Source organism: Paroedura picta, chromosome 10 (assembly GCF_049243985.1).
Source record: "Paroedura picta isolate Pp20150507F chromosome 10, Ppicta_v3.0, whole genome shotgun sequence".
Taxonomy (NCBI): Eukaryota; Metazoa; Chordata; class Lepidosauria; order Squamata; family Gekkonidae; genus Paroedura; species Paroedura picta.
Genome location: NC_135378.1, coordinates 61,993,995 through 62,018,011, shown reverse-complemented (window position 1 = coordinate 62,018,011; position 24,017 = coordinate 61,993,995). Strand labels below are relative to the sequence as shown.

The window sequence follows — 24,017 nt, the reverse complement described above, 5'->3', positions numbered from 1 at the left end:
GTCTAGTAGTACCTTAAAGGCTAACAAAATTTGCTTTCACGGCTACTTACTTCTTCACATATCAAGGTTTTGGTCATCACCTATAAAGCTTTAAATAGTCTGAGTACTTCATACCTGTGGGACTGTCTCCTCCCCTATGTCCCTCAAATGAGTTTTAAGATTTAGTGAGCAGAATCTGCTGAAGATCCCCAACCCCAAGGATGTCAAACTGACCTTGACCAGGTCCAGGGACTTTTCAGCCCTGTCTCTGGCCTGGTGGGATGCTCTTCCTGGTAAGATCAGTCCCCTGCGGGTCTTGGGACATTTCTGCAGGCTTTGCAAAACCAAGTTGTTGCATCAGGCCTATTTAATATTGAAATTCTGGTCTCCCGCTCAAAGCACCAGCAAAATTATCACTACACTGCAGGTGATAGCTACACCACCTCCCACCACTAAAGTATTAAAGGCGGTTTTGAAACCAATTGATTTAATTGGAATATACATTGGGATAACATGATTAGAATGATCATTTTGCTATTTTACTGTTTTTGTATATGCCGTTATCCTGAGCCTTTGGAGTTATTAATAAAATTATTATATGTGAAAAAGTGAGCAGTGCTTCACAAAAACTCATACCCACTTGGTCTTTGCTACGGGACTCTTAACTCTTTTTTACCTTCTGCAACTGTTGATCAACTTCACTTTATTTGACAACTGGCAAATGTCAGGAAAGTACATTTTCCCATGGGCAAATTAATATTAGTCTGTTCTTAATATTAGTCTGTAGTAAAGAATGTCGGTGTTGAGGGAACAATTAAAATTTAACTGAATGAAAGTAAGTTGTATATTATATACTGTGCAGTCCTTGCTACCTTTGCTGAAGCTGTTGAAAGTATGTATGTTGTATATTTTCTAGTTGGCATTGCCATTAACAGCTACCTGCAGCCACAGTTAATAAAACCACCAGTGTGCAAGGAGAGATGAGGGCATCCTCTTGAAATCCCCCTTAGGTGCTGATGTGCTTCCCTATTGAAACCTTGCTATTTAGTTCTGCAACAATTAGTTAGTGGTATTTTCCATATTTATTCATTGTATGCTGAACTTTGGAACTGCAACTGCATTGTTTTTAATGGAATTTTCAAGTTTTTTAAAAAACAGGTACAGTAAATAAATATTTCCAGGTGTGCAAAAGTGAGTTTTGCTTCTAACCTTCAATTGTCAGGGAGTCAAGAGTGTGGTAAATCAGCCTTGAGGCTGCTGAGTTCCCCCTTAAAGGTGATAGTTGAAGAGTACAGTGACTTTTTCCAGTTAAGATTTATTACTTGCCTGACAAAACAAGGCAGGAGAAGAACTTGTTAGGCTGCATTTTTAAAGCTTTCCTAGCTATAGTGTAAGACAGGGATAAATGGCTTTTCCTTTGTCCATGGAAGTGCAACCCATGTATATAGCTGTGAATGTAGGTATGTTCGTTTATGGAACAGAAAACACTTCTTACAGCAACACAATAATGTGTCATTAAGATCAGTATGGGATGTTTCTTTTATTCTGTGTTCTGTAAACTGCGATAGTCTGGATTATTGCCACTCTTGTGGCTAAAAGATGAGATGGCAAATTACTTCACTAAGAATGTATGTGTAGAAGAGGGAACTTTGGCCAGTGAACTAGGCCTGTCAACCTCAAGGGTGAGGTCTAGAGTTCTCCTAGAACTATAACTGAACTCCAGACTACAGAGGTCTGCTCCATGGAGGAAATGGCAGCTTCAGAGGGCAAACTCTATGTGTACCGCAGATTCTAGGTGAAATCCCTTCCAGGTGGTTCCCTCTGCAGGCATGGCCCCAAATCTTCAGGAATTTCATGAGTTAACAATCCTAACTTCAATTGATTTCCAGATTAGAGTTCAGTTCCCCTGAAGAAAATGGCAGCTTTTGTAGGAGGACTCTGTGGGCACCCTTCCCGACCACCACCCACAAATTGCCAGATATTTCCTAGACTCAAGGTGGCCAAGTTTAGTTACAACTGGAGAGAAATAAAACCTGCCAAATTGTTGTGATTAAAAATACAAAAACTGTGCCCTACATTGCATCCAGTGATCAAGCGTTGGGTCTTCTCATAAAGTATTTTCTCAGCATTTCTTCCGCAGAGCAAAGAGGCCCTATGGTCAACTAAGAATGAAAAACAGTGTATTGAGAGGTTTTATGTCCCTTCCCATTCTTTGCAGCAGGACCTTATTATCTCTGTGGCAAGTATGTTTCCAAGCATAGATAATTTGAGGCCTCGATTATTACAACAGAATTAGTACGGTCTTCTATGACAAAGGAATAAAAAATTTCCACTGTCAGCAGAAAACGTTCATTTTTACATTCTAGATTCCTTTATGATTTGAAGGTTTAGTAGTAATTTAATTTCAGACTGTATCAGCTCTTGGAGTTATTTACAGGCTTGAAAATACTACATTGTTGTAAAACTCAAACTTTCCTTTAAGAACGGGAAGGTTGAGTAAGCGAAGCCACTGGAAGTTGGACTTTATATCTGTACTTGTTTCTGAAAATGATAGTGCTGAAAGTTCTCAATGCCACCTCTGCTGTTTCTCTTGGCAAATGTAAAGAGAAATATGGTTTTGATTTAAAAAAAATGCTTCGTATTATTTCCTAAAACTATTATCAGCCAACAAAGGGACTGGAGAAAAGAGTGCAGAGGATGGAAAAATGCAGTTGGTTTGAGTTAAATGGTCCAGAGGTAATTAATAATGCTATTTAATTAAAAAGCTTCTACTTTAATAATACAGATAAAAATTTGGATAGCTGTGGAGATAATGTTGTGTTAATGTACAGCACATAGCTAATATAATGTCTGACGTCTGATGTAACCAAACTAGTCTATTAGCGTAAAAAGCTAAATTGAAAAGCCTTAATTAAGAAATTAATATTTTGTATGCTTTAATGTAATTCTCACCATGCTATGGGGGTTTGGGCAGTAAATGGAATACAGCCTTGAGTTAGCATCTGAGACAGTAGGCTTTTGAGAAATTCTTCCTGTCTTAGCCTCTCGTCATCTTTTGAATGTCTATGATATGTTTTTTGTACTGAGGCTCTCAACTGGGATCAACAGATGGTTTCTTCAGTCTTTCTCACTGACTGTGCTCAGTCCATTCTGATTTCAATTGCCATTTGTGCCTTACTGAGAAATGCCTTCTTCAGTTCCATTTCACTCTAGCCCTATGCCTGTTTCCTCGGTTAATTCTTGCTAATGTTATTGGTATGCCAAATCAGCTTCAGTTAGGAAGGGTTGCAGTAACTGGCAGGGTTGGTCTATGAAGGTTAAGTAGGAAACCCATGCAGAGTTTTGAAGGGACAGGGATCAACTGCAGTGATTTTAGCCAGTGACAGTCCCCAAGCGAAATAACAGTGCAAGTGCTGGCCCAAAATCCTTCTTTCATTTTCCTGCTATTATATAACTTCCCCTTGCTGCCTTCTGCAGGGTCCTTCACCACTGTAATTTAGATTGTAATTACTCACAGCTGGACTGTTATTTTGTGTTACTCTGTAAAGTACTGCATATATTGATGGTTCTGAATTAGTAACAGTTTTATCTTATTGTAAAAGTTTTTCCCCAATACAATTTGTTCATGTTGCAGCAACAGTTTATCTGTATATGCTTATCAGTATAGCTATCATAAACAGGACAGATATTTCAATGATCATGAAAAAGTCCCAGGTTTGCACTACAATCTAAAATCTAAAAAACAAAACAAAACACCATACATTTGGGGGAATCAACCCTCACAAAAAATATTAGAAACAGCTCCTGTAGCTTTAAGAAATGAATGCCTTCACTAGTCATTGCCAGGCAACTTCACAGTATTGTCAGCTTTCAAGCCCTGGTTTCTATCAGTAAAGGCAGGGGAAGGGGGCCCTTTCTAGGACTTTTTGGGGCCAGGCCCAGCAGCAATCACTGTATTGACTTGATACCACATGACTTGAATGATTCACTCACACCCAGCAGTTTGCTACTGTTTAACAGTAGCCATTTCACAAAATTCAGGATGGTGTAATGGTTAGAGTTTCACACTAGGATCAAAGACTCAAATTCAGATCACCACTCTGCTGTAGAAGTTCTCTGAATGATTTTGAGCCAGTTATACATTTTTAGCCTATCTTGCAAGGTTATTGTGAGGGTGAAATGAAGGAGAAGAGAATGAAATAAAGTATGGCTGGTGGGTGGAAAGGAAAGAACCAAGCAGGAAAACTGGAAAGGTTACATAGGACTCCAAGGAAAGGAAACAGAAGGGAAAAATGAACCCCTCTGCAAATCCTTACAGGTCCCCTGCTTGTGAATAAATAGTAGTCCTATTTATCTGTTGTTCAACAAGGTCATAGGCAGAATGATCACCCTGTAGGCTTTTCTTCTTTGATAGATCTGGATCCGCATATGAAGAGAATTCAGTAAAACATTTTGTCCCAAGTATTTTCCAGATGGAGAGCTCTTTCCCATCATCGCATGTTTTCTGGGAGGTGACAGAGCAAGAGAAGGTAGCTTTAGCCAGTTAGTGAGGCAAGCCTTATTCCATTACTTAACAAGCCAGCACGTGGGCTATGTAAGCAAGAACACACGCCAGGGTGTGTGTTCATCAGTCAACACACGAGGTGTGCGTAATTGGCAAGCACACACCCTGGAACATGTTACTGCACTTATAAAAATGGCCATTTAACTTTTATTAAAAGCATGTAGATACAAAGTGTGCCTACTTTTAAAAATGCTAACTTCTTAAACATCATTCTACAGGCAGCTTAGATGCAATTCACTTCCAAGCATTTTATGCTTCTGATCAAAGTACGTAGGAATACTATGTCAGTAAATGATTTTTCATTTCCTAATGGCTTCCAGTTCCTTTGGTTGTTCCAGATTGCAGTTGAGTTATAACATCCTCAGTTCATCAAAGCACCTTGAAAGAGGATCTGACACCATGAGACACAACAGTGATGCTACAGCACATGGTTCTTCATGCAAGTGAGCCCTAGGAGCACTAGACTGGATTCATTTATTTGCACAACTCAAGGTTTTGGGGGTCAGTATTGCTACACTTTTGCTGTCGAGTTGTAACTGATTTGTGGTGACCCCATAGGGCTTGTGTGGCAACAGATGTTCAGAGGAAGTTTGCCATTGCCCGCTTCTGCATAACAATCCTGTTGTACCTTGGCGATCTCCTTCCCAAATATTAACCAGGATCAACTATGCTTTGCTTCTAAGAACTAATGAGGTCAAACTATCCAGGTTAGGGCATGGGTTGCTCTAACCCTTTTCCAACTGAAATCCCTAGTATTCTTTTACAGATGGAAACAACAACTTTGGTCTGTGGTTTATTTTGAAGTTGATTGTGTGTTGCTCCCTCTTCTCAAAACTTATCAATGTCTGGGAGAGATATCATGCAGTTTAAAATAAATAGTATGAACTTGGATGAGAGGGAAACTGGGGAACTGGAAAAGGATAGGTATGGATTTGTGCTTCTGCACGAACCATTCCCTGAATAGGTTTGCCTGTAAAATGAGATATCAAGTGGCAGAACTTTTGCTATTGCAGGTAACTTGGAAAATGAACGTGTTTGTGATAGTTCTGGCATTGGAGCCATTCTCATAGTATCAGCAGGTGGCAGTCAAACCAAGCTTCAGTTTAGTCAGTTTTCTACTACATTAGTATTTTGTGAGATAAGATACATGGTCAGGTCAAGTAGACAGCTTAGTAGAATATTATGTTGTTTTTTTCAAACTCACAAGGTGTATATTTTTTCTACTGAAGAAATTTGACTTCTGTGAGAATGATTCCTCATTATTTATGATTCAGTTCCTCTGTCTCTCAGAATGAGAACAAAAGTCATGTAATACCTTTTATTAGGGCCAGCAAGATGACATAAACAAGTATGCAGACTTTTGAATTCTACATAACTCTACCTGAGGGTGGATGTTACACAAATAAAGAGATAGGTGAGGCTTAAGGCCTTGTTTGGCAAGCACTTTCTTAAAATACTGAACAGTTGTTTAGTACTGGTGTCGGGTTATGGGATACCACCAGTATCCTTAAAAAACATTTTGTTTTGTAATATCCAGCCTGATGAAGAGTTGTAGAGAATGCAAAAGCATTCAGTCTTATGTGTCATATTGGTGGGCCTAAAATACTGTGTGGCATTCGTTTTTGGATTTTTCTTTTAGTACATGACTGTCTTATGATTCTCAGACGTTTTCCTCTTGGGATTCTACAGCAAGTATGTTCCTGTTGTTAAACTGTATTGTCAAAAGTGTAGGCCTCATTGCTATTTCTTCTCTTTACTGTTCATTATTGCTTGATTGTTTCAAAGCGGGTGTTTACTATGAGGTGTGAGGGTTTAGAGGAGTAATTCCAGTCTTGAAGAAGCAGGCCATGAAGAACAGTATTTTAACCCTGGCACCTGTAATCTTGCCCCTCTTGAAGTCAGAATGCTGCCTCCCAGAAAACCACCTGGAAAATGTCTGCTCTTTCTCTTTGCTCTGGATACAACAGAAGTTCCCCAGACCGGAGGTGGGTGGGGAGCATGCTTGCGTTTGAAAACTCTTCTGAGAGGTAGAAAGGGAATTACTGGTACATGGATGAGGGATTGGAATGACACTCCTTAGCTGTTTTCTGTTCCCAAAGTTAGCTGGACGGAATAACAGGGCAGAGTCAGGTGGTATCACTGGGTGGCCCGCTAGGTTCCAGTTGATACAGCTTATAATCTGATTTGTGCATTTCTGCTGCAAGGTTATGTGCTATCTTCTTGTGGCTAGCCCTTGTCACATGTGGAAATAGTAGTGAATGGGGCTATACCCCATTTGTCTAAGTACAAGCTCTTCCTGATATTGACATTTGTCCTTGCATAGCAGTTAAAGAAACAGCAGACTTCACATCACAAATGTAATAAAACGTGGATTTCTTTGTTTTCCTCCCATTATCTTTTGTTCTGTAAAACACCAATCAGACACTGGTACTGCCCATTGATGTACTGGAACGTCTTGTTTTGTTCTGAGGTTTTGTTAACAAAGGCCGTTTTCTAATCCAGCCACGGTGGCCTACGATGCTGCTCATTTGTGTGGGTTTGAGAGTAAAAATGTTCAAATAGTTAGGAAGCAACACGAGTTCTCATATTCATTCTCTCTCTGTCTCTCTCTCTATCTGTCTGTCTCTGTCTCTCTCTCTCTCTCTCTTTCTTGCCACTAGCGCCACATTTTCAATCTTTCTAAACCCCTTTGATTAACTAACGTGGGTTTTCTCATTAGGCTTCTGTTCTGGCTGTATCATGTCAAACTAAAATAAAAAGCTGTGGGAAATTTCTTATGAGTCAATGTATTTCATCTCATTTCACCTAAGGGGTTAACAGTATACACATTGACTGAACAGCACAGTTTATATTAAGGGTTATTTAACCTCTACTGGTGGTATTACTGTACTTCCTGTTTTGTGTTCATAATAATAGATTTCCAAAGAGCAGCCTTTGTGTAAATACCTCACTTACATACTAGGCAAGTATATTCATGTCTTCAGCTAATCACGAATGGAGTGATATGTTGGAACGTTGCTAAAGAAGGAAATCTTTGTGCTTCGTAAATGATACTCGCAAATAAGAATATTATTTGGAAACAGTAATTACGTATTTGTGCTTTCTGCCTTCACTAGGCTGGCTTGAAAGACGTGTGGAAAGAAATTCTTTATTATCAACAAGTAATTTTTTCCCTGTAAGAGTATCATAAATAGTTGAATGTTTCAAATTACATATGTGTGGGAAAATTGTGAGGCTTTTCTATAGTATTAGGAATTGCTGCAGGAAATTCTCAAGAAAATTTCTGTATGTATAACAATCTATATATTTTTAAAGTGTTGTATTCAATTTTTGTGAGAAAAAGTTTTACATGTTCTTTTTTACAAAGTTTCCTTTTACAAAATGCCTGGGCATTGCTAATGAGTGAAGTATTTTTGTTGTATCTAACCTTTTGTATGGATATTGGATGTTAATGGGAAATTACTCCATATACCTGTATCTGGCCAGCTACACTCGGTTCCTGCTAGTTTCTTCTGTTGCAATCACTAGTTCAAGCACTAGTAAAAATCAATACTTGGGTTTTTTTCTGAAATAAATGTCTGTAGTTCTTAATTATGAACAAGCAACATAATTGGTGCATATCACTGCTTAGACCACTCAGGAATAGAAGGGCAATACACTTCCAGTAACCATGGAGGTCTATAGTTCAATATAAGCGGTTTTCATATTATTTGCTTTCTTTTCATGATTGGTAGGACCTTGATATTGAAGGGAAGCCCAGAGGAAATTATTGCGTGAGAACCTGTGGCTGGTTCTCAGTAGCCCAGCAAAACCAGTATTTTAGCAGTATGTTTGAACACTAAGAATTCACATGAGGCTGCAGCAGTCAAATGCATCATGCTGATCCCCTGTATTCTCATATTCTGCATGGACACCAGTGTTGCTGCAGACTGTCCCTACTGTACACAGCTGGTTCTATCACTCTGTGGGAACCATCCTCAGCACATAGGTTGTGAAAGAGGGCCTGTCACCATGGTTCTCAACACTGAGTTGTCCATGCTCACTTGAGAGCTAATGTTTACCATCTTAGTTTGGGGAATCAGAGCACTAAGAATTACAGCTGCAAGACAGTTTCAGTCTTCAATGGCCATTTAAACAATCAACATCTTCAATGTAAACTGGCATACTTTACCTGTTAATTGTTCAGACAGATCAGACAGAGTCTCTGTGAAAGTCTGTGTAGTTAGTATCTGTTCTTGTTGTTCATGTTTGTAACTAGAAGAAAGAAGAAGAAGAAGAGTTGGTTCTTATATGCCGCTTTTCCCTACCCGAAGGAGGCTCAAAGCAGCTTATAGTCGCCTTCCCATTCCTCTCCCCACAACCACAGATACTATAACCCATTCGATGTAGTGATTAGAGTGTTAGGCTAGGATCTGGTGTCCGTTTACATACTCTCAAACTCACCTAACTCATGCAGTACCAGTTTGTCCATGTAACACATGCTATGGGCCATGCCCCTGCCTTGCCAGCAAAGCCCCTGAATTGAGTGAAAGGCAGCTTGCCAGAGAGCTTATGTGCAGAGGACTTATGCTTATACTTTTGGCACTCTTCTGCCCCACCAGCTTCAACTGAGGCATGGAGCCTTATTACCTGAATTGTCAAGTTGTAGAAGAGGAGTTGGAGAATGATTGTGCTGGAGAAGAGGAGGCGGCAACAGGGTGTGTGTGAGTCAGCTGGCCAGATCTGGGGCAATTTTTGGATTCCATCCCGTTAAACACTTTGAAGGGATTTGTTCATTGCAAAGTTGCAGAAGATGGGCTTTGCAGCCTTCAATTTGCAAGAAGTCCACCCCCCGCCCGCCCCGTCTTTAGGTGCTTCCCTTTCATCTCAGCAACACCCGACATGCAAAACATACAAAACATGCATCCAAGCAGGGCCCCTGCAGAAGCTGCTCCAGCTTCCAAATACAAAAGCATGGGGAGGGAGCCTCGCAGGGAAGCCTGGTTTCAGAAGAATCCCAGAGGTTCACTTTTGTAATGGGGAGGGGGGGGCGGCAATAAATCTACATACTCACAGGAGCTGCAGAACCCAACTTCGTTATTGCAACCCAACTCCAACTAACAAAGGAACTGAAAGCTAAGGGAAAAGAGCAGTTTCAGGGGGTGGCATTTCCCTCCACTCCTAATCAGATTTCAGTTAATTCTTTGTTACATTCACACACACAATTACAAAGCACAATAGGATAAAATACATGTGCTGCATTTGATGACCTCCACTGCAACCTGTCAAGTGACAAAGCAACCCACTCCCAAAGGAACAGTCTCCCTTGCAAGAAAACCATTGATCAGAATGCCAGAGCCTCCTCCCCTGTCCCAATCTGGAAGAGCCACTGAAGGGCAAAGCTGAAGGCAGCACGGGATGGTGGTGGCTGTGGGCAGATAGGAGCTGCTGGTGTCAACTGAGGCAGGAAGGCACCCTCTGAGTTGCAGTGAGTAGCTTCTACATGTAAAAGGATCCCTGTGAGAAACCATGCTCTGGAACTGAAATTACAACACTCAAAGAAGATGACAGTCCCTGTCAACCTATTTTTCAAAAATAGGTTGTTTTATGCTAAGAACTTGGGGTGACCTTTTGTGGCTCCCTTACTCTGGAGCTTTTTTCCACCTGTGCCAGGCAAGGCTATTAGTGCCCTACCTGGACCTGGAACACCTAGCCACAGCGATCCATGCAACAGTCACCTCCAGGTTAGATTACTGTAACTCGGTCTATGTGGGCCTTTCCTTATCCCTAACCCAGAAGTTACAGTTGGTCCAGAATGTGGCTGCATGTGTCATATCAAGGACCTCTTGGACAGAGCACAGTCCTCCTACAGCTGCACTGGTTACCGATTGAGTTAAAGATCAGGTTTAAGGTGTTAGTTTTGACCTTTAAGGTCTTAAGCAGTCTGAGACCTGCATACCTGAGGGACTGCCCGGAGAAGGGCAGCCTATTAAGAAACAAACAAATTAATTAATGGCTCAAAACTGCTTTCAAACTTCATGGAAGGTTGTGATGATAGACCAGTCATGAATTTCAGTCCTTTTGCTTCATGGTTCATTTCATGCGCATCCCTAATAGGAATAGGATTTTAGAATGATTTGATAACTCAGACATAGTAACAATAACTATAAATAAATTTAAAATAAGGGGTTATTAAGCATGACAAGTGATAAAACTGAATAGCTATTTTTCACACACTACTGTAGAATATTATTAGTGCTGACATTTGAGCAGTAGTTGAAGAAAAATATTTTTGTGAATGATGTGTCTCCAGTATTTTAATAATAGGTTAAATACACTTTGGAAATGATGCATTATTGTATGGCATAAAACCAAGCTGTTTCTGTTGGGTTTGGAAGGAAATTTTTGAAGCCGAGACCTATTTTATAAATATTGCGTAGGCGGTGTGGTTGGCATGCTTGTAAGAATACTCTCCTGTTCACTGGATAAGAAAGGCCTGGAATTATCATCAGCTAGGAAGTACAAATATTTATGTGGTATCTAGGACATAATGATGGTGCCAGATGAAATGTTATGGTAGTAAGATAGATCGGAACACTTAAAGTAAACATTGATTGATTTAGGCTATTCCTGTGCTTTAAGAAAAATTGGACTGAAATCTGCATGCAAAACTCAAGTCTTACATAAATTTTATTTAAAGGCTATTGTAAAGTTACTGCCTAAGGATTAAATTCTAGGTTATTTGTGCAAGCAAATAAGGCGGTAATGTCCAATCAAGGACTGAGATGTCAGCCTGTTTTTGACGGGTGGCCCTACCTCAAAAGAGCAGGTTTGCAGTTTGGGTTTCTATTAGAGACATGTCATTTTGTGTGCTTGTGAGAGACAGCTTTATCTGTCCTGTGCATCAGATTCAAGACAGATTTTTAAACTCATGCTTGGAATAAGTAAGTGACCTGTTCCATTGAAACTCATTCTACATAAACCTGAAGTACTGTTGATTATAACAATTGATCAAAGAATTTGTTCCACTGGATCTCACGGTGGCCTTTGAAACTATTAACTGGCTCTCTGCCTGGCGCAGAGAGCCAGCTTGGTGTAGTGGTTAGGAGTGCGGACTTCTAATCTGGTGAGATGGGTTTGATTCTGCACTCCCCCACGTGCAACCAGCTGGGTGACCTTGGGCTCTCCATAGCACTAATAAAGCTGTTCTGACCAAGCAGTAATATCAGGGCTCTCAGCCTCATCGTATCCCCCAAGCTATTTAGTATGTATATGAAGCCGCTGAGAGAGGTCAGCAGGAGAAACAGTCTACAGTGTCACCAATATGCAGATAATACACAACTCTATCTTTCTTTTCCACCTAATAATGAGGATGCTGTTGATATCCTGAAATGGTGCTTGGATTCAGTCATGAGCTGGATAATGGCAAACAAGTTGACACATAACTGTAACTTCGTAAACCGCCCTGAGTTTTCAAAGGCAGTGTGGTATATAAACTTCAAAGCAAACAAACAAATAAAATAACAAGCCAGAGCTTCTCTGTGTTATTTTGAAGGAAGGTTGGGGACTTGAGATGTCACCTTCCCCATGAAAAGCTCACAGCTTGAGAGTTCTGGTTGACACAGCTGTCACTTTAGAAAATCAGGTGACTACTGTGACTCAGAGTCCTACTTAGCTTTAAGTGATACATCACTTGTATCCTGGTTTAGTCATATCTAGCCACAGTGATCCATGCCTTAGTTACATTACTATTGTAATCCATTCTACTTGGGACTACTCTTAAGAGTGTTTGCAGCTAGTGCAGAATGCTGTGGCCAGATTGTTGGTTGGGGCCAGCTACCAATTCCATGTGAACTGCATGCTACAGCAATTACACTGACTACCAAACTACTCCTGAGCAATTCAGAATGCTGTTTTTTGATCTTTTAAAGGCTTACATGGTTTGGGACCAGGGTGTCTGAAGGACCATCTTTTCCCAAACATTCATGCCTGAGAATTAAGATCACAGGGAGAGGCCCCTTCTGACTCTCCCACTTGCCTGGTGAACTGAAGGGAAAAGCCTTTTTGGTGGGACCCCCTAGATTTATGGAACAACCTTCCCGAAGAAGTGTATCTCACTGTGAATCTTCAGGAGTTTTGGGCTTTGTTTAGTACTGCATTTGATTGGTTTAGGTTTTATTTATGGGAAGTCCTAAATGGAGTTTTTAAACTGTGATTTTTATGGAGTTTTATTTATACTGTTTTATTGTGCTTTTTAAAATAATTGTTTTATTTTTATCATGAGCTCTTCTTCTTCTTCAACTAGCTTTGGCTAGCATGCCAAATGTGTCTGCTGTCCAGAAAAAAAATGCATTTTATATGGAGTTTCTGATGTTCAGAATATTCAGCTGGATGGAACAGCTACAAATTAACCTAGTAATAATTTAAAAAACTTCTTTACCTCCACATTCTGATTTTAGTCTATATTGTTAAAGCAAAATAACCATGAGATATAAGCATAACTTGGGATGGGTACAAACGAGGAAAATGTGGTTCGTTTTGGTTGATGGTTTGTGGTGTGCCCAGTTCTTGATCCATGAACCATCATGAACTATGAGACACCGAACAAACCAGTGAGGTTTGTGATGTGGTAAAATGCCCCCCCCCCACATTCTAGAGACATCAGACTTGCTGACTCTTCTCTACCTGATGAAGGTTGGATTCATGAGGTCTGAATTATGGGGAAATGACAGGTCCAGATTCTGGAGTGTATAGAATGCAGCCTGTGCAAGCTAGAGACCCCAGAGGATTTCCCCTGATGCTCCTTTACATGTCCTCCAAGTTATGTTCAGATTGGACTTGTCTGAGTTATGGCCCTTCAAAGAAGATGGAGGAAATGTCAAGTGCGGGGTCAAAAATGTATAGAATGGTCTCCCTGCAAGCTAACTACACCAAATGCACGAGTTGGAGAATTCTGCCCCAAACTTTGAAGTTTGGTAATCATTTTGATTGAGCGGACACTGCCGGGAAATGTATCCATTCATAAGCTGCCACAAGTTTGTGGAAAGTTTATACTGGTTGACCTGCCATGAACTTTAGTTTGTGAGCTGGTTCATGTCCAATCCTATACAGTATTATTTGCATATTTCCTTTTAGTATTCAAGGAAACATTAAAGTATAACTGCAGATATTTTACATATCTACTTTTATCTCAGCTGACGTGAACTGATTCACAATATTTCACTGTTTCACTCGAGTATAATATTAGAAGGGGAAAGAAGGGGATATTAAAAATGCGAGGAAGACACCTTTCAGCCTGAGGAACAGATTGTTAATGAGAGATATCAGGACAGTGTTTGGAATGTGTTTGTGTTTGGCAAGCTTCTGTTTCCATATTCATTTTCTTCCTTTCCTGACTATTCCAGGAATAGCTCCTTGTTTCTGAAGGATGAAACTAGTACTTAGTGGTTGGTTAAAGAGATTCATGAAAAACCGGAATGTATTAATTATAAACAGGCACTTCCTGCTTCCACAGCAAGGGAAAATGTTCTTTGGTTTTCGGCTTCTAAACAAGTTTAGGTTCATAACTATTCAATAATTGTTGAAGTTCAAAGCATTTCCTTTATGTTAAATATTTTTAGGAGAGTGTTTGAAATCACCAGATCACTGCAAAGTGGTTTGAAAGTCAAAGAAGCCAAAATAGTTTTCTGAAGAGGCTGGAAGGGTTTACATTACGTTTTATACCCAAAAGCAAGTAATGAAATTTAGAATTTTAGTCTATACTAGAAATACAAGTTTAAAAATGACTAATTCATGCCAAAACATTTCTTATATAAGTTTTTCATGGAAATATACACTTTTGAGCCATAATCCATTTCCTACTGTCTTTTGTAATCACCGTGCCTCTGGAAGGACGGCTTTTGGTGGCTATTTACCCAGTGCCCTCCTACATGTTTCCAGATTTCATGTACTCAGTGGCTACTGTTCTAAATTAATTAGGCCTGTGTATGTTAAATCCATTGGGTCGTGATGGGTCGGACACGACTTCGCATCTAACAACAACAATGTTAAATCAAAGATCTAAAACTGCTTTGTTTCAATAAAAGAGTCCTGGGTACTATCAATAGTATTGATAGTATTGATACCGTCAGTTTTCCTATATGAAGTATAAACATGCTAGAAAAAGCTATGTATTTATTTATTCATTTAGTGCAGTGGTTCTCAGCCTGGGGGTTGTGACCCCTGGGGGGGGGTGTTGATCGACCCTTTTCCCAGTGGTTGCTGAGGCCGCCACCACGGTGCAGTGGCAGCGGCAGCAGCCTCAGCGACCCAAAGGTAAGGTGACCAGATTGCCCCACATTTGGAGGGATATCTGGGGGTACCTGGCAAATTGTACTTATGTTGAAATTTAAAAAATATATATTACAATACTATTTTTGCATTCTGTGCGTTCTCTGAAACTTTTTGTTGCTCCATATATACCAAATTTTTAATCAAGAACCCCTCCGGTCAGTGGTGTTCCACTTTACCTTTGTTAAAATCTGGTCACCTTACCCAAAGGGGGTCATGGCATTAAGAAGGTTGAGAACTACTGCTTTAGTGATTTATTTAATGATTTCTAGCCCCACCCCTTTCCAAAATTGGTCTTGGGGCAGAGTACATCAGTAAAAATACAGATTACAATAAAAGTGCACAGAAACCATGATAAAATTCTAATTTTTTAAAACCTAAACCTGCTTTTACTTGTTCCTGCTAACTCACTTCATTTTAAACAAGGCATACTAGTGGGCCAATGGATAGAAATGTTAAAGATGTCTGGTCCGATGGTATAGTAACCAACCAACAGTAACCTCCTCCCCTCCACACACACTGGTGGTAGGTTGCGGGCCCAGGTGGTTATTTTGGGGTGCAGCTCGACCTCAACCAAATGCCTGTTGGAAGAATACCAGTCTGCAGGCTCTCTGGAACTTCGGGAGTTGCCCTGAGTGCCAAATAGGCTAAGGTACGCCACTGTCCATTCACTAGCACAATCCCTATCAGGAATGCACTCCTCTGTTTTTTACTTCAACTATGCCATGATTGATTCCTGGCACTGAATGTAGCTGTGCAATGAATGAGGAGCAGTCTTGCTGCAGGAGGCAAGAATGCTCCTGTTGGAAGGCAGCTGCTGCTTGCTTTTTTAACAAGAAAAAAATGGAACTGTGTCTTTTGCACTGGAGAGGCTGAACTCGCAGCCTTCAGTGAGCTAGGAAGGTAAGCTCACATGTGAGAAGGAAGAAGCTGGTAGAAATATCTGGAACAACATTGTATTGGCATAATAATAAAAAATAATGTAACATTCAGAAACTATTGTTCTGAAAGATCATTTACTGCTTGCAGTTTTAGTGGTTGTTTGTATAGAAATGCCTGATCTCTCAGTGCAGTGTTTTATGGAGCCTGCCTATTTTCTGTTGGAGGGATACTTCCATATGGAAATTGAAACAAGCTCTGTAATATTCATAACTCTCTTAAAATCTACCAGTGTAAAGAAGACGGTTTATACCCTGCTTTTCTCTACCCTAAGGAGGTTCAAAGTGACTTATAATTGTCTTCTCTCCCTCTCCCTCTCCCCACAACTGTCATCTTGTGAAGTAGAACTTTTGAGAGTTCTGGGAGAACTGTGACTAGTCCAAGGTCACCCAGCAGGCTTCATGTGGAGGAGTGGTTCTCTAGATTAGCATCTACCACACTGGCTCTCATATGTGTGCAAATGAATGTTGCATCAATTTAAGGTCACCCCCCCCCGTTTCCCCTCCCCTTTCGAAAATGTTGTTCTATAACAAATACTTTAATTGGTATCTCTGTCTTCATGAGTCCTTTTTTAATGAAAAGGGCAGGGCAATTATGTGCTTATGTACTTGAGACTCCACAGTACTTAAGCTGGTGTGCATCAATGAGCTTAAGTGGGTTTCACAAAGAACATATGAATTTCATTCATGGATTTTGCTGCAAAGCACAGTTTAGCTTTCACAAGCCGCATCAAGAAAGATTCTGCCACAAGGCTATTCAGGATAGTGATAATTTGTACCTGAAAAATTCTGTTGCTTAAAAGATTCAGAGCTTATGTCTTAAAAGTGACTTTCTATTTATCGGTGCATAACGTCTTAATTATTGAAATGACTCATTACTGAGAACATAGCTTACAGTATTTAATTTGTCACCCATGTTTTTGTGAGGCAGTGGTCTCAATTATATAGATTCCTGTTTTGCATCGGGAGATTTACTAATAGCTATTTGAATCTCTGAGGGTAGAAATGAGTCCAAGGGGGAAAGCCTGGGGCAGAACAATATGTGAATTTTGCATTAGAGGAGCACAGAGAATTTTGGGGGTAATGTACTCAACCGATAGAATGTGGCATGGCTTTAGCTTCCTGCCAGTCTTCATGACAGAAGACTGTGATAAATATTTCATGGGTACTTGTGCATTTTAATTGAATCAACGTTTCATGTCTCTTCTGTGTCCTGTCAACTTCCTCACAGAACTTGGGAGGACAGTGTGGGGAAAAAGGCTGAAAGAGGGGATGAGGGGCTTGATCTGTCTCTTCCTTTAAGATTCCCTAAGGCAGTGGTCCCCAACCTTTCTGAGGTTGGGGACCGGCAGGGCATTGGGGCGCGGCCCACGGGCTGCGCCCACACATCGGGCCGCGCCCACGCAACGGGCCGCGCCCGCGGGCCGCGCCCGGCCCTGCTTCCCTCTCCCCGCCCTCCCGCAGTAAGAAGCTTCCCGGGCCGCAAGCTTGCGGCCTGGGAAGTTTTTTTACTGCAGGGGGGGGCGGGGAGAGGGAGCCGCGGCCCGGCGCCATGGCCTTCACGGCCCGGCACCAGGCCGCGGCCCGCAGGTTGGGGACCACTGCCCTAAGGGATCAAGAGTTACAGTGATTTTAAAACAGATCATAAGGGCATAGCTTGATCAAGTTCCAGTTATAGGCATAGTTTTCAGTTGTTATTCTAAACCTAGTGCTAGTCCCCCTCAAAGAGTTCTACACTCCGACAACACCAACCAGCTTATGGTCCCCGACCTTAAAGAAGCCCACCTGGCCTCAACCAGGGCCAGAGCATTCTCTGTCCTGGCCCCCACCTGGTGGAATGAGCTCCGGGAGGAGATCAGGGCCCTGACGGAGCTTAAACAGTTCCGCAGGGCCTACAAAAAGGAGCTCTTCCACCAGGCATTTGGTTGAGACCAGACACAACCAACAGCGACTGAAGGGCTACTGTTCTCCTCCCTCCCAGAACTCCGCCAGAGCGCTCTGGACCTTTTTGCACTGTTGCACTGTTTACATTGTTTATATTGTTACAACTATCAGTTACTAGTATTATTGTTATGGTTATTCATATGTTATGGATCGTTTCATGTATTGTTCATACGTTCCATTTAAATGGCCCTGAGCCTCCGGGGAGGGCGGTATATAAATTAAATAAATAAATAAATAAATAAATAAATAAATAAATAAATAAATAAATAAATAAATAAATAACGCTTCTTCAAAATCCATGTGGATTTTACCACTCTTACAATGGTTTCTATGTGCATTTCTCCAAAGAGAACTTATTCCATGGATGAAATTTTTTTTAGGTACACTGGAACTGCTCCTTATATGTAGACAATATCTACTTCTAACCTTTTAAAATGCTGCAATTACTGAGACCATTTCCACACAGAGGGGTAAATGCATGTTGTGGCTTTTTGCTTCCTGACAAGGCTGCAGGGGAAAACAAGCTGAACTTTTCTCTCCGCTCCATGGCTCGTCAATCATAGCAAGCCACCAATCACAGCACAGCAGTTCACTTGTGGACTGAAATTTTCTCTCCCCCCCATTGAGCCTGAGTTGTGAGAAGGCTGCACATGGTCCCTGGGGCCTCAAAAAGACATTTTGTGTTAATGGTTGGCTTAAAAATAGAATGCTCAGACCCCCATGTGATTGGCAGAAGGATGCTCGATCACCTGCCCCCCTTTCCCAGCTCATTCCCCACCTCCAGAAAACAGAAAAGGGGTTGTGTTTTGCCTGCCTGATGTGCACCATTAAAAAAATTACTCAGAGCAGGAAATGTAGTGGGGAGGGTGGGTGCGAGAGCAGGACAATGCTGCAGAGACAGCATTTCGCCTTTCCCCCTTCATATGGGCTTGCCCCTGCTTGCTCACTGGTTGCTTACCAATGGTAAGTGCGATTTAGGGTTGTAAATCCAGTTTTGGCGATTCCTCTAATCACAATTTAAAAATTCCCCAAACAATCCAGCTACTGGATGCAGGCAGCGTCATGTGGAGGGGGTTCTAAAAGCCGCCAACATTTGAAGGCTGTCCAGGGGCAGATTCCTTGTGTGGAAATGGTCTGAGTTAATCACAAAGCAGAAACATCAAAGTAATATTAATGACGGAAATATATTAATGACCTTAGCCCTGGCACAAAATGTCTTCCCCACTAAGAGATGTCTTCCCCCACAGCCTTGTCCATTGTGTCAATCCAGTGCTGTAATTAGTGCTATTACTTTGATGTTTCTGCTTTTCTGTTCATGAAATATTTGTTAATTTTTCAGATCTCATATAGACTTAAACTCACTAATTATGCCTTTTCTTTGTATAGTATGGGGGGAGGCCTTTATGAACGCTTAAAAACTATAAAGGTATAAAGCCAAAACAAAAGGAGGGGAAATCCTTGTTCTTTCACAGAATGCAAGACAAAAGGCTTTATGATCAGGACCAAAACATCTCTCTGCTCCCCTCTCCCCTTAAAAAAAATTTCAGCCTGATGAAGTATTCCTGACAAAACATAAAAATTGGGACACTGTCTTGCTCCTTTTTGGTTGGGCCTAATATGAGGGACTACATGTCTTTTGTGTTTGGGCTATCATATTTTCTGTGGCCTATGAATAAAGGTAAAACTTTTTATGACTATTAGTTTGAAAATGGAAAATTTACATTACATTTATGAAATAGTAATAGGCAGGAGGCAGTTTCGCAGTGCAACAAAACAAACACCCCATCCATATCCAACAAACAAATGATGAACAGGCAGGTAACTAAAACAGTAGCAGCCACTTAAAGCCAGTGGCACTGTTAAAACGTTAAGAGGCAGAAAAATAACCACCAACTAGATTAGCTAGGTCAAATGCTATTGCTTATTGTGTTGTGATCTCATAGAGTTTGTGTGGTTTTGAACTTGCAAAATGGTTGCTCAAATCTGAAGTCTTATTGGTTGACTTCGAGCTAGTCTCGACAAAAGGTGCAAGCAGGAACATGCGACTATAAGTGAACCTTAATGTCAAAAAAACACTGACTATATTAATATGGATCAGAATCTGAAAGTATTTAAGGTTGATCAATGAATGTCTTGATAAAAATGATAGTAACATAGTAGTAGTTAGTTATGGAATTAAGTTTGAGTGTCAGAATGTAGAAGGGAATGGAAGAAGATAAATGAATGCTTGATATGTAGGATCACAGCCCAATTTGGTATAGAGTTACTTCAGTGTAAGTACATTGGAATCATAGGAACGCATTGCATGTCTTAGATGTATTTGGTGTTTCCTTATAATGGCCTGTCTCAGCTTTTTTATCATTGAGAACTTCCTGAAACATTCTTTAGGCTTCAAGAAACCCCAGAAGTGGTGCAATTGTGCAGAATACGGTTGGGAAGCATAGCTGTGTACATGTCTACTTGCGGCTCCTCCCTTTCCCAGCCCCTCCAGCCCCAATATTGGCCATCTTGGGAGGGGCTGGTGGATCAGCATGACTATATATGGCCATATCACCCAATCACTGTTTAACAAATTAAAAAATATATTAAAAATTAGTAACTTCCACCCATTCAGGAAAACATTCTAGGGCTGTCATGATACCCCAGTGCTTCATAAAACCCTAGTTGAGAAAGTCTGCCTTCTGTGAACAGTAACCAATAGCTCACTTTCCAGATTCTTGGTTAGTGAATAAGTGAAAAACACAAATTTTAAAAATATCTGTGTGCAATACGATCAATATTTCAGAGTCATATATGGCACATTTCATATATGTTATTGTTTCTCCATTGAAACAGCTTAATTAGTACATTAAGATCTTTTACCGTACTTTCTCATAAACACTAAGGTGTAGTACATCCTGTCCAGCAAAGTATTTAGATCAGGTTGCCCACTGAGAAGGAAATACATAAAATAAAAACAACAAAAAAATACTCTAAAAAGGCGGCATGTAAATTATATCAATTTAGCTACGTTTGAAGTGGTTAAGTGCAGCATTATTACCAAAGTTGCTTTTCTTTGCCTTTGTTCTGTCATTACGCAGGATGAGATTGTTGTTTTATAAACAGTGCACAGTATTGGGTGCCAGATGAAAGCATAGCCAAGAGATTAGATTACATTATCAACGGAAAGGGAGAGAGGAAGATGCACTGAGAATGGATCTGCAGCTAACCACCAGGTAATTATCAAGGTCCCTAATTATAAAGGGGTAGCCGCTCTTTCTCATGTCTGTTTCAAATGATAGATATGATTAAGAGAAGGTTGCTTATTTGAGAGAGGTGAAACCCAGTTTGTCTTGCTGCAAGACTAAAGCAAGTATCAGAACTTCAAAACTTCAAAACAGCACGCTGCTTTCTGAGGATAGTGACTATTAGATCTTTATTTAACAGTTTTAAATTCAATCCAAAGTACCTTTTGTTTCGCTGAAAATATATTCCAGTAGTTACTTTGCAGAGATGCTGCCTTCTGCATTAGAAATGAGCAAGTAAGAATCATTCTTTCGGTCCTAATTTCTCTTGTTCTCTCCCCCACCTCTCCTTTCAGCATTCAAGGCTTAATGTTAAGCCTGTTTTACTACTGAAGAGAATCCTTTTGCCCACTGGCACCAGGGAATTGATAAAACAGATAATCTTGGAGGAACTTCTAAGAATTCTCAGGCTGTGCAGCAGCCCTTCTCCAGTGTTTCATCCAGCAACTTATTACACTGACTATAGAGAAGTGAGTACAGGAACTAACATTCTACTCACCGAGCAGTGTTTTGTTAGTGCAAACTAGGAAACATTTGATTTTGTGCCTGTGGGTGCATTTAGCACTTTCTCAGATCTCTGTTTGGAGTCCACTGTTCATTGGGAAAGAAAGAACACATATCCTTACAAGTCATATTAACTCTTAATATTCAGGGATCGGGGTAGTTCATGGAAGTAATTATCTTATCTGAAAATGTACCCTGTGAATTACTCTGTAATTCCCTTGCATCTTTCAGTGCATCCATCCATGGCTCACTCCCTTCTTTGCTTAAAATTGATTTAGGTTCAGAGAATATTATTCTGGCTTTACAGTAAAAAATTTGGGGCTGGATCTACAAGCTAGAAATGGTAGTTGTTTCCTGTCTTCCCCTAGCATCTCCTTAAACCCTTCAAAAATTGATTCCAGTGGTTGTGACAAAATGCTCTTTTGCAGGCACTCTGCTTCACCGGCCTTCCTTTGCTTGTATGATATCACCTGATTCCTCTAGTTTACTTCAGTCCCCTGAGCTTGTCCACAAGGGTCTTTTACTCCCCAGTCTTCAACAACATGCTTTTGAAAGTTTTAAGAGCTATTGGTGAGAAAGATCCAGCTCCAGAAATGTCTCAGGTTCATAGTTCTTAGGATCCCATCCTTGATTATTGAAAACGATGGCTTTAGCCATTTTAATATATTCTTATGGCAGTGTGCATTAGCTTTAAAGAGTTTGTTGCCTTAGTAGCATGTGGAATGGCAAAGCATATGGAGAGTTCCACCGTTTATGTGTTGCTGTTAGCAACAATTGTCAAGTTGCCCCTGATATCCCACATATATCCCACATATCATACAGAATTGAAAGAATGTTCAGTGTACCAACCCAGGGAGCATGTCTGAAACGGCTTCCAGCTTTGTTTTGCAATGTGTTGATTATATTCCTTTTTTTTTTTTTACAGCTAATCAAAATCTGGGAAGTGACTGCTTCTAAGTGATTAATCAAAATCAGTCCAAAATTTCAGTCTCCTGGTTGAGAATGGAGGTCTGTCGAGGTTTATGGAATTGCTGTCTGCTTTATGATATTTGAATAGAAATTGCAGCAGCCTAATCAGTTTTGTGCAGAGAATTCTTGCATACAGGTTAGGATAGCAAAGGCTTTCTCTGCATATGCTCCAATGTCTTCTGGTCAAGTCCTGGCAGTGAGAACAGGTTCTGGATTTGCCGTTTTGGTGTCAGCAGTTCAGCGTTTTGAAGTGTGACCGTTTCCTCTGTGCTTGTCCTTCCTGGAATTGGGGAAGGGGAAGGAGTTCCGTTGAAATCAGATAGAAATGAAATGCCAGGTACTTTCCCCCTGGTGAGACTCAAGGGGGAGGAACCTGGTGAAGAAGAAGGAGAAGAGTTGGTTCTTATATGCTGCTTTTCTCTACCCGTAGGAGTCTCAAAGTGGCTTACAATAACCTTCCCTTTCCTCTCCCCACAACAGACACCCTGTGAGGTAGGTGAGACTGAGAGAGCCCTGATATTACTGCTCGGTCAGAACAGCTTTATCAGTGCTGAGCCTCAAGGCACTCCACAGGTGAAGCTTTACCACTGACAAAGATCTGTCTGTGGTTGCTAAAGCCTTACTTCTATGGATGGGCTGCTGAAAGTAGGGCTGGAGGGGGGATTTTAACTGGTGGGCTGAACAGTACAGGTGGAAAACTAAGGCAAAAGCATTTACAAAGATCATTCATAGCAAATATGGATTGTCTCGAGATGCTTCTGAAGTTAGGAAATCATTAATGTAACCATTACTATAAATAGAGCAGTTAGAGTTCAGTGGCACCTTTAAGACCAACAAAGTTTAATTCTGGATATAAGCTTTATGCACATGTCTTCAGGATAAATCTAACCGAAATCTTCTTCCTGCTTTTATTTCAACAAAAATTGAGTCCAATAGCACATTTAAGACCAATGAACATCTTGAAGGTGCTATTGGACTCAATTTTTCTTGTGCTACAACAGATCTGCTTCTATTTATTACTGTTGCTCTGTTTCAGTGTGAAGCACTGAAGTCTTTTGGAAGGAAAAAGGAGAGAGGGAGAGTGGCAGGCAAACTGTCTGTGACGGACTATTGTGTCTGGTAATCAGCCATGCCCACAAGGTATTTTTCCATGAGGAGCTACTGAGTTCTTCCTTGCATCCTGATTAGGGAGACAGATTGTAAAAGGAGGGGAAGGCTTGTGCTTAATAAGCTTTTTTGTCAATAGCTTTGAAAGTGCCTGCCAGGGCTCACATGCTTTGTGTTCTGATTTATCATCACTTCCTTCCTATGAAACAAAATCAAAGGATTGGGGGGGGGGGGAAACAAAACAAAGCAAAAGCAAAATACACATTTGGGTGGGATTTAACAGCTTGGAGGCTGAATGGGCTTAGAAAGAAAATCATTTGATGCTGTAGTTAGTTTATTTATACAGCCGAGTAGGAAGGAAAAATCCAGTTGCTAAGAGTGCCAACTGAATTTAGTCAAGGGCAGCGTGTACATGCAGCT

At 40.7% G+C, this 24,017-nt stretch overlaps 1 protein-coding gene across 7 annotated transcripts in view; it reads left to right on the top strand.

Moving 5' to 3' along the window:
- Nucleotides 1–24,017, top strand: part of AFG2A (AAA ATPase AFG2A) — a 161,705-nt gene that overhangs the window by 52,830 nt on the left and 84,858 nt on the right. The window contains exons 15-16 of one of the 7 annotated variants that reach the window (XR_013224823.1): nucleotides 20,814–20,948; nucleotides 21,314–21,487. The exons of the other annotated variants lie outside the window; for them this stretch is intronic. The gene's annotated coding sequence lies outside the window, so the exon portion shown is untranslated. Of the gene's footprint in view, nucleotides 1–20,813; nucleotides 20,949–21,313; nucleotides 21,488–24,017 lie in introns of those variants that run through there. 7 annotated transcript variants of the gene reach the window in all.